Raw genomic sequence first — 7,154 nt, forward strand, 5'->3', positions numbered from 1 at the left:
CAGGCTAACAGCATCTCATACAGAACACAGTGTGAGAACAATACATTAAGGCCCAGGTGGATTTTAACCTCTTCATGTGCTTGTATGCACAATCCCATGGACAGTTTCAAAGTCAGCTTTCAGTGTGAAAACCAAGGCTTAGAAAATGTGAGAACCAACCTTCAAAGAAAACTGTTATTAGCCCTATGAAGGTCTTTCTACAAGCAAGTCTTGAAACTTGGCAATCATTTTAAAATCATTAGACATATGTTGAAAAAAAATTAGCTTTCTAACTTAATTTATCTGACTTTTGGACATAAAACTTTGTTAAATTTTTAATCTTTTAGGTTCCGAGTCAGGATTCTTTGTTGCATGTCTGTCCTTGAGAATGCCTCTGGCTACACTGATGCCAGGTGTTTTTCCTATGTGGATACATTAGTTTGGTTTCTCTTTCTGGCAGGTATGAGGTTCTGATGGGGTTGAGGTCAGTTTAACCAACAAGAGTCTAAAAAGCAGAATGACTGAAGGGTACTGAGATTTAAAACAAACAGACAGATCAGCAGCGTAATTAAACCTTCCTTACTGAATTTATATGCAAGCTTCATTTCTGTGAAAGAATAAAGAAATTATTACACCATAAGGGCGACCGTGGCTCAGGGGGTTGGGAAGCGCATCTGTAACCAGAAGGTCGCCGGTTCGATCCCCGGACTCTCTGTCCTGGTTGTTGTGTCCTTGGGCAAGACACTTTACCCTCCCGCCTACTGGTGTTGGCCAGAGGGGCCGATGGCGCGATATGGCAGCCTCGCTTCTGTCAGCCTGCCCCAGGGCAGCTGTGGCTACAACTGTAGCTTGCCTCCACCACTGTGTGAAAGTGAGTGTGATTGAATAGTGGCATTGTAAAGCGCTGTGGGTGCCTTGAAAAGCGCTATATAAATCCAATCCATTATTGTTATTATTATAAGGTCTTGAGTCATTCTCAAGTAAAATCAATTAAACTACTTATTTTGTAATATCCTCACGTTACCCTTTGCCCTGGGCCGTGGGTAAACTGCTACAGCTCTTGCGTTCTTCCAAAGGGGATGTATGAAATCTTGAATTAAAAGATACCCGTTGAAGTGTAACAGTGCAGCAAACTAACTGAATGTAGTAACCCAAAGGAAAGTTTTACAACCTGTATAAATTGGGTTTTCTTTCTTAAGTCTCTGGTGACAGACTATCCTAACCACCCTTGGAGGAGTAGTAGAACTGTACAGGCACTACTGGCAATATTATGTGTGGAGCAACTTCTCCCATTACTGAATTTTGCTTCTGGGCGATACTACTGAATTTGCATTTTTGTGCTTGAATTTTGGAGCACATCCAAACAGCAACGAGCTTGCTGCTGCTGAATGGAAGCTGAAAAAAAAATCCTTAGAGGGCTGGTGTTCTTTCCCCACTGTTTAAAACTCAAACATTTTATCTGCAACTCTTAGCTCTGCGCCAATAGTTATCGCTAAAAAGAGTACATATGGCTACGACATGTATTATTGTTTTGGATTATTATACATATGGGTTAGAAAAACATAAAGATAAAAGTTTTTTAAAAAACTAATAAAAAGCAATACCCCACAGTGATACATTCTTTACATTTTAAGGAAATTCATATAATTTCTTTGAAAAATGAAACTTTTTCCCTGCAGGTCCTTTCGGGTAAAAAGAGCGTCGGCCCTTATAACTTTAATTTTACTCTTTAATAAAATTTTGCTTTGTTCACTGACTACATGCAATGATTTAATATTTTAGGAATATAATCCTGCACTGGTTTTAATTATATGTTTTCTAACCTTAAAGTTAATTAAAACTTGGAAAAAATAGATTTTTGAAAGGCGTAATGAGACTCCCTGCTCGGCAGCTCCATCTATTTCTGTACTTTGGACTGAGATATAGAGTTAAATAAACTGAACATAAGTAACTGATACAAGTGTACAACTGTATGCAAAAGTATATGCTTTTCTTTTGAAGAAGAAATGATAAAAAGATACATTGCCTACAAGCTGGAATGCATTAGCAATCTAGAAATTGTATTTTCTATTAATTTGACCTTTAAACTCTGTTTATACTCAGTCTTTGGTCTATCAGTATAAAACTAAATGTTTATAAAATGAATATTACCAGGATTCAAATATAGATCCCTTGAACATGTTTTTGATCTTCTTTAACCCCCCCCCCCCCCCCCCAAAAAAAAAAAAAAAATATTGGCAAAAGGAAGATATTTACTTTCTCAGAAAGAATCCTAAACTGCTCTTCTCACTCTCAAAAACAACATGTCCAATGAGGTGGATAAAATACATTTACATGGTTATGTGTAATAGACTTGAAAGGATGGGGAAAGTGGTCCTATTTTTCTACCATCATCAGGAATGGGTCTTCGGTCAAGGACAAGAAAGGTACATTTCTGTACCCTTCTACTTCTTTGAAAAGAGAAATTTCCTTTCTCTTGTAAGATTCCTTCAACGTTAATAGCACTGAGAGATGCCTACCGCTTATCATTTTGTGCTACTGTTAAGTTACACAAGTCAGCCATGCATAGGCTTTCTGTTTGCTTCCTTTATTCATTATTACTATAATCAGTTAGGCAAGTGTCACTTTGGAGACTATCTCCCATCAGTATCTCCAATTTGCCCAAGGCTGCCTCATTGTCTACTTTAGCCTTGAAGCATGAATACTGTGTTCACCTCAAGGAGTGACAAGATCACTTCATCTTACACAACACACAACACTTGATGTGACACAAATGTGTCGGATCCCCATACTCCGCTCTTTATAACGCAAGTTGTGACTGGGGATAGCTTAGCCACCTAAAAGAGACTTAATTAATATTAGCTTAATTAATGCCAGAGGCTGAATGCATAATTCAATATGGTAGCCACTGTGGAAGTAGCGGAAAGGGAATCAAGTGTCATGTCTTGATGACACTCTTGAGCAGAAAGTTCTTGTTGCTCAACCTTCAACTCTGCTATTTAGACAGTAGTGAAAAATAAAGCATTAAGAGTACATTTCTAACATTACTGACTAGATTTGGACTTCAGGCTTTCTGAAATGTGTTGCAGTTTGATGGCAGTTGCATTACTTGGACAGAAAATAATAAACTAACCCAACTGTAATTATACTTGCCAAAGGTGTTTTTTTCTTCTGTTTTTATTTCAGGCAAGAAATGTGAGAAGGTTGCATTTATAGAACTGATCCATACATTCACGATAGATTGCCACTAAATGCAATACCGGCCCATTGATAGCAGATGGGACTGGAAAAATGCAGCTGAGTAGTAGTCAGTCAGTCAATATGATGCTTTATTTAATGCGAAGTGTAGGAAAATAATAAAGAATATGAAGGCACTGTGTGATTCCTTTTTTTGTTTGTTTGTTTGTTTCATTTTTAGTACTTCATATTTTAGCTTTGGTGGTATTTTTAGAAATCTTATTGAACTGGGAACAGAAGATCTCACTAGTATGAATCACACATAATTTTGGAAGTGGTGGCTGTGTTTGCACTTCTAACAATTCTACAACCCTCAGTCATACTAAGTAAGTAATGAGGAAACAGGAAATATCTATACCAATTTCAGCATGGTGTAAACCAGTAGAGAAAACTACCTTTTGTTATTTTTTTCTTGTTTTCGTTTTGATTGTATAAATGTATTTTCATTATTTTATTTTGAAAAGAAACATTTATTTTGAAAAAAGGAAGTGTGATCCTCTAGCAAACTTTATTTTCTGTTGCTGGATCACAAGGGATAAATGCCTTTTTCATTGGTTGAAGGTGGTTTTAGCCCCGTCTTCCGAAACACCAGACCATCATTTCACATGAGCTAGATCTTTTCGCACGTGGAAATAGATGAGACAGGTCACGGATAGCTCGTGCGGAATTTTCTAACATTTTGGTGAGTTTAGCCCATGGGTTTGGAAAGTTAATAATGTGTTAGTCTGTTGCTAAAAGTTGTTTCTTCTGTTCATACCGATTCGCGAGTGGTAATTTGCTGTTTAAAAACGGTTGAAATGCTGTTGTGGTAGGATTTGTTTAGCATACTCGAAGGATGATTGGAAAAATGTATTATCTTGCTGGTTATACCTATTAATCATAATTTCATGGTTAAAAAGAGAACAAGAAATTCATTTGTTGTTTACATGGTTAAAATAATTTCATGTATAACGAGAGATATATTCAAAGCATGCATGTAATGTATTACTGTGGTAATGTGAAAGAAATGTGAAAAGAGATAAAGAACTAAAGCTATAGCTGTGATACAAGAGAAGAAACGGAGCTGGCTGTGTACAATAATGTTAATATTGTTGTGCAGGCTAGGTTTTTTTCCCTTGTCCGTGTGGAAGGAACTAAGATTTTGGATTCCAATGGATTCTCTCCGGATGGAGATGGCGAGCCTGAGCCCAGACTGAACTTTGCAGAGGAACTTACTCTTCTTCCTCGATGGAGACTTCCAAGTGGTAACACACAAACCACAAACGAAAGAGAACAAGAACTAGACTAAGAATTTTTGACTTGACAAATGACCAAAGACAAAAAGACAATTGAATATTGAGCTCAAACGACTATTTTTGGGGTTATTTTTGTTTTGCCGGCTTCTTCTTCTTATTGTTATGGTTATTATCACTACTACTGTCAATGTGGAATTTGTGTCTTGTTTATTTCATTTTTGTGCAAAATAATAACTGTTGCTGCTCAAATTCCTGTCTCCAGCCATTTCATTCTGCATTCGCCTCGCTTTCTATTGTAGCCCTGCCGAACCTAGCAACTGGTCCGTAGTTTGGCTGTCCTAAACTATTTAAAATGAGTCAGTGGTTACAATGGCTTATGGTAACTCAGATTGATTTGCAAAAAGGTAATACCCTGTTTTAATACACAAGAAACTACAATAAATGTTAATAGCTGTGGCTAGTGATGGTAAATTTGATTCTTTTTATTGAATCGAGTGTTAATAAGTCATTCACCAAAGTGAATCGGGTGTTTTGAGTCATTTGATTCACTGAGTCAGTTGACCAGAGAGTGCAAAAATTTTACATTTTCACTCAAACTTAATCTGTTTCCCTTTTCATGTAAATCCCACTGCTAAGATGAATGATTCAAAAAAAAAAAGTCTTCTCTCACCCCCATTCTCTGCGGCCTGCTGGAGCGGGGGGAATAGGAGGAGGAGTTGGCCGTCCAACTGCGGTCTGGAGTGTGGGGCCTCCCTGCTGCTGCGGAGTCGGGGCGGTCTGCCTCCCCCCACCGCAGGGAAAAAGGGTAACACCACCTGGTTCTGGGTGCAGTTCCCCGTTCCAGGGGCAAGGGTACCTAGACCCGGTTTGTAGAGTATGCTTGGGGAGTGTGATCGTGTGTACAGCGTCTCTTTATGTCTGTCTCCACGTTGGTTGAGTGTGGAGTAAGTGCATATGAGAGCATGAGGGTGGGAATGGATGTTTGTATATGTGTGCTCCTGTATGTCTGTGTCTATATGTCAGGTTGGGTGTCAGACAACACCTCTCTGGGGACATCTCAGGCCCTCCAAGGTTTGGAGGCCTATCTCCACCCACCACCACTTCCCCTGCCAGTGGCGGACTCCCTCAGACATCGGTGCGTCGGTGGCTCTTTGTGTCCGGGGATGGGCGTCCAGGTACACACCGGCTCACTCCTTGGCGGCCGCTTATTGGGGCCTGGAGCCTGGGGCTCGCTCGGGCCACTTTGGAGGTGGGGTGCCCTCGGCCTCTCGGCCTGGGGCTTGGTCACTCAGGCACAGCTGGCTGCCGGCGGAGCTCACGGGCGCGTCACTGCAACTCCCCCTGGCTTCTGCTCCACGGCTGCTGAGTGAGCCCTCATCTGGGACTCTCCTCAGCTCTTACTGGGACAGTGGCGCGGCTGCCCCTCTGTTGGTCTTCCTTGGTCTCTTGTGTTCTGGGGACCTCTGGATGTCTGGAGTTTTGATCTCCTCCATACCTGCTTCATGCCCTGGAGGACGGGGCTGTGGCCCCCCCACACCCTCTAGCAGATCATTACATGAAGGAACCTTTTAAAAAAAACAAGCGCGTCCATGCTCACAGGTGTACACACGGGTGATCACACCCACAAACTACACCCTTTTTGGCTCCTACCTCAAAGCGCACTGTGTTCTGTTGATCTTATGTGCTGCACAATAATGTTTAATATTTAGTATTTACTGTCATATTCCCATATATCATTGTGATGTTGTTTATTCTATTACTCTTGTTCTCTTCTGCTTGTTTTCTTTTTTCTTTCTCAGCAGGTGATCCAGGTGATTGATATATGCATTTTTTTTTTCTGAACGTTCTGTTGGTTTTTATCTTTTGCCCTTCTCCCCCGTCCCTCTTCTCAGCTGTTTCTCTTTCCCCCAGTCAAGTCTGTCCCGTATTCAGTAAGTGAAAATAAAATAAACAATAAAAGGTGAATCAAATGGACCATTACGGCAAGGCTGGGATGGTCAATTTGGTAAAGTAAATCCGTTGGGCATCTTTCTTTGCCTTTAGACAACAATTCTGATGGCAAAAGAGTCAAACGGGACAGGCAAAAAAACCCCCCCAAAAAACCCCAAAACTATTTTATAGAGGAAAAAAAAGAGCAAAAACATTTCTAAAATTAAGCAATTTCCTATCAAAATTGCTTAATAAAAATTTATTTTTTTAAATTTGTATTTTATTAGTATTTTCCTTAAGTGTGTCAAATATATATTTTCTCATCTAAATGTCCACTGCGCTGTGAGCCAGGGGGCGGTAATGCGCCTTAACATTGGTTGCCAACCAAGAAGAAGAAGAAGCTGTGAGCCAGGAGGGAGGGGGTGAGTGAGTGATTCGTTCGTTTGCTCTTTGATTCAGCACAGGAGGGAGGGGGTTAGTGAGTGAGTGAGTGAGTGAGTGATTCGTTCGCTCTATGATTCAGCACAGGAGGGAGAGGGTGAGCGAGTCCTGAGTGATTCGATTATGCTTACGATTCAGCACAGGAAGGGAGGGGGTGAGTAGCTCAAATGTGTTGTTAGCATGTTAGCAGCGTTATGCTACTCTGAACCGAGGAGCTATTTTCTTGATGTGAGCTTCTACTCAGGGTTTTTTCTTCCAGTTCAGAGCAGAAATGCTTTTGTTACGAAACTGGCTGTTGTTTTTCCCCCCACAATTTTAATTATAAGCCAGATA

Source organism: Mchenga conophoros, linkage group LG23, assembly GCF_057382185.1.
Source record: "Mchenga conophoros isolate Kocher_MC1m ecotype Shallow Benthic linkage group LG23, M_conophoros_male_GT1.1, whole genome shotgun sequence".
In the NCBI taxonomy this organism is placed as follows: Eukaryota; Metazoa; Chordata; class Actinopteri; order Cichliformes; family Cichlidae; genus Mchenga; species Mchenga conophoros.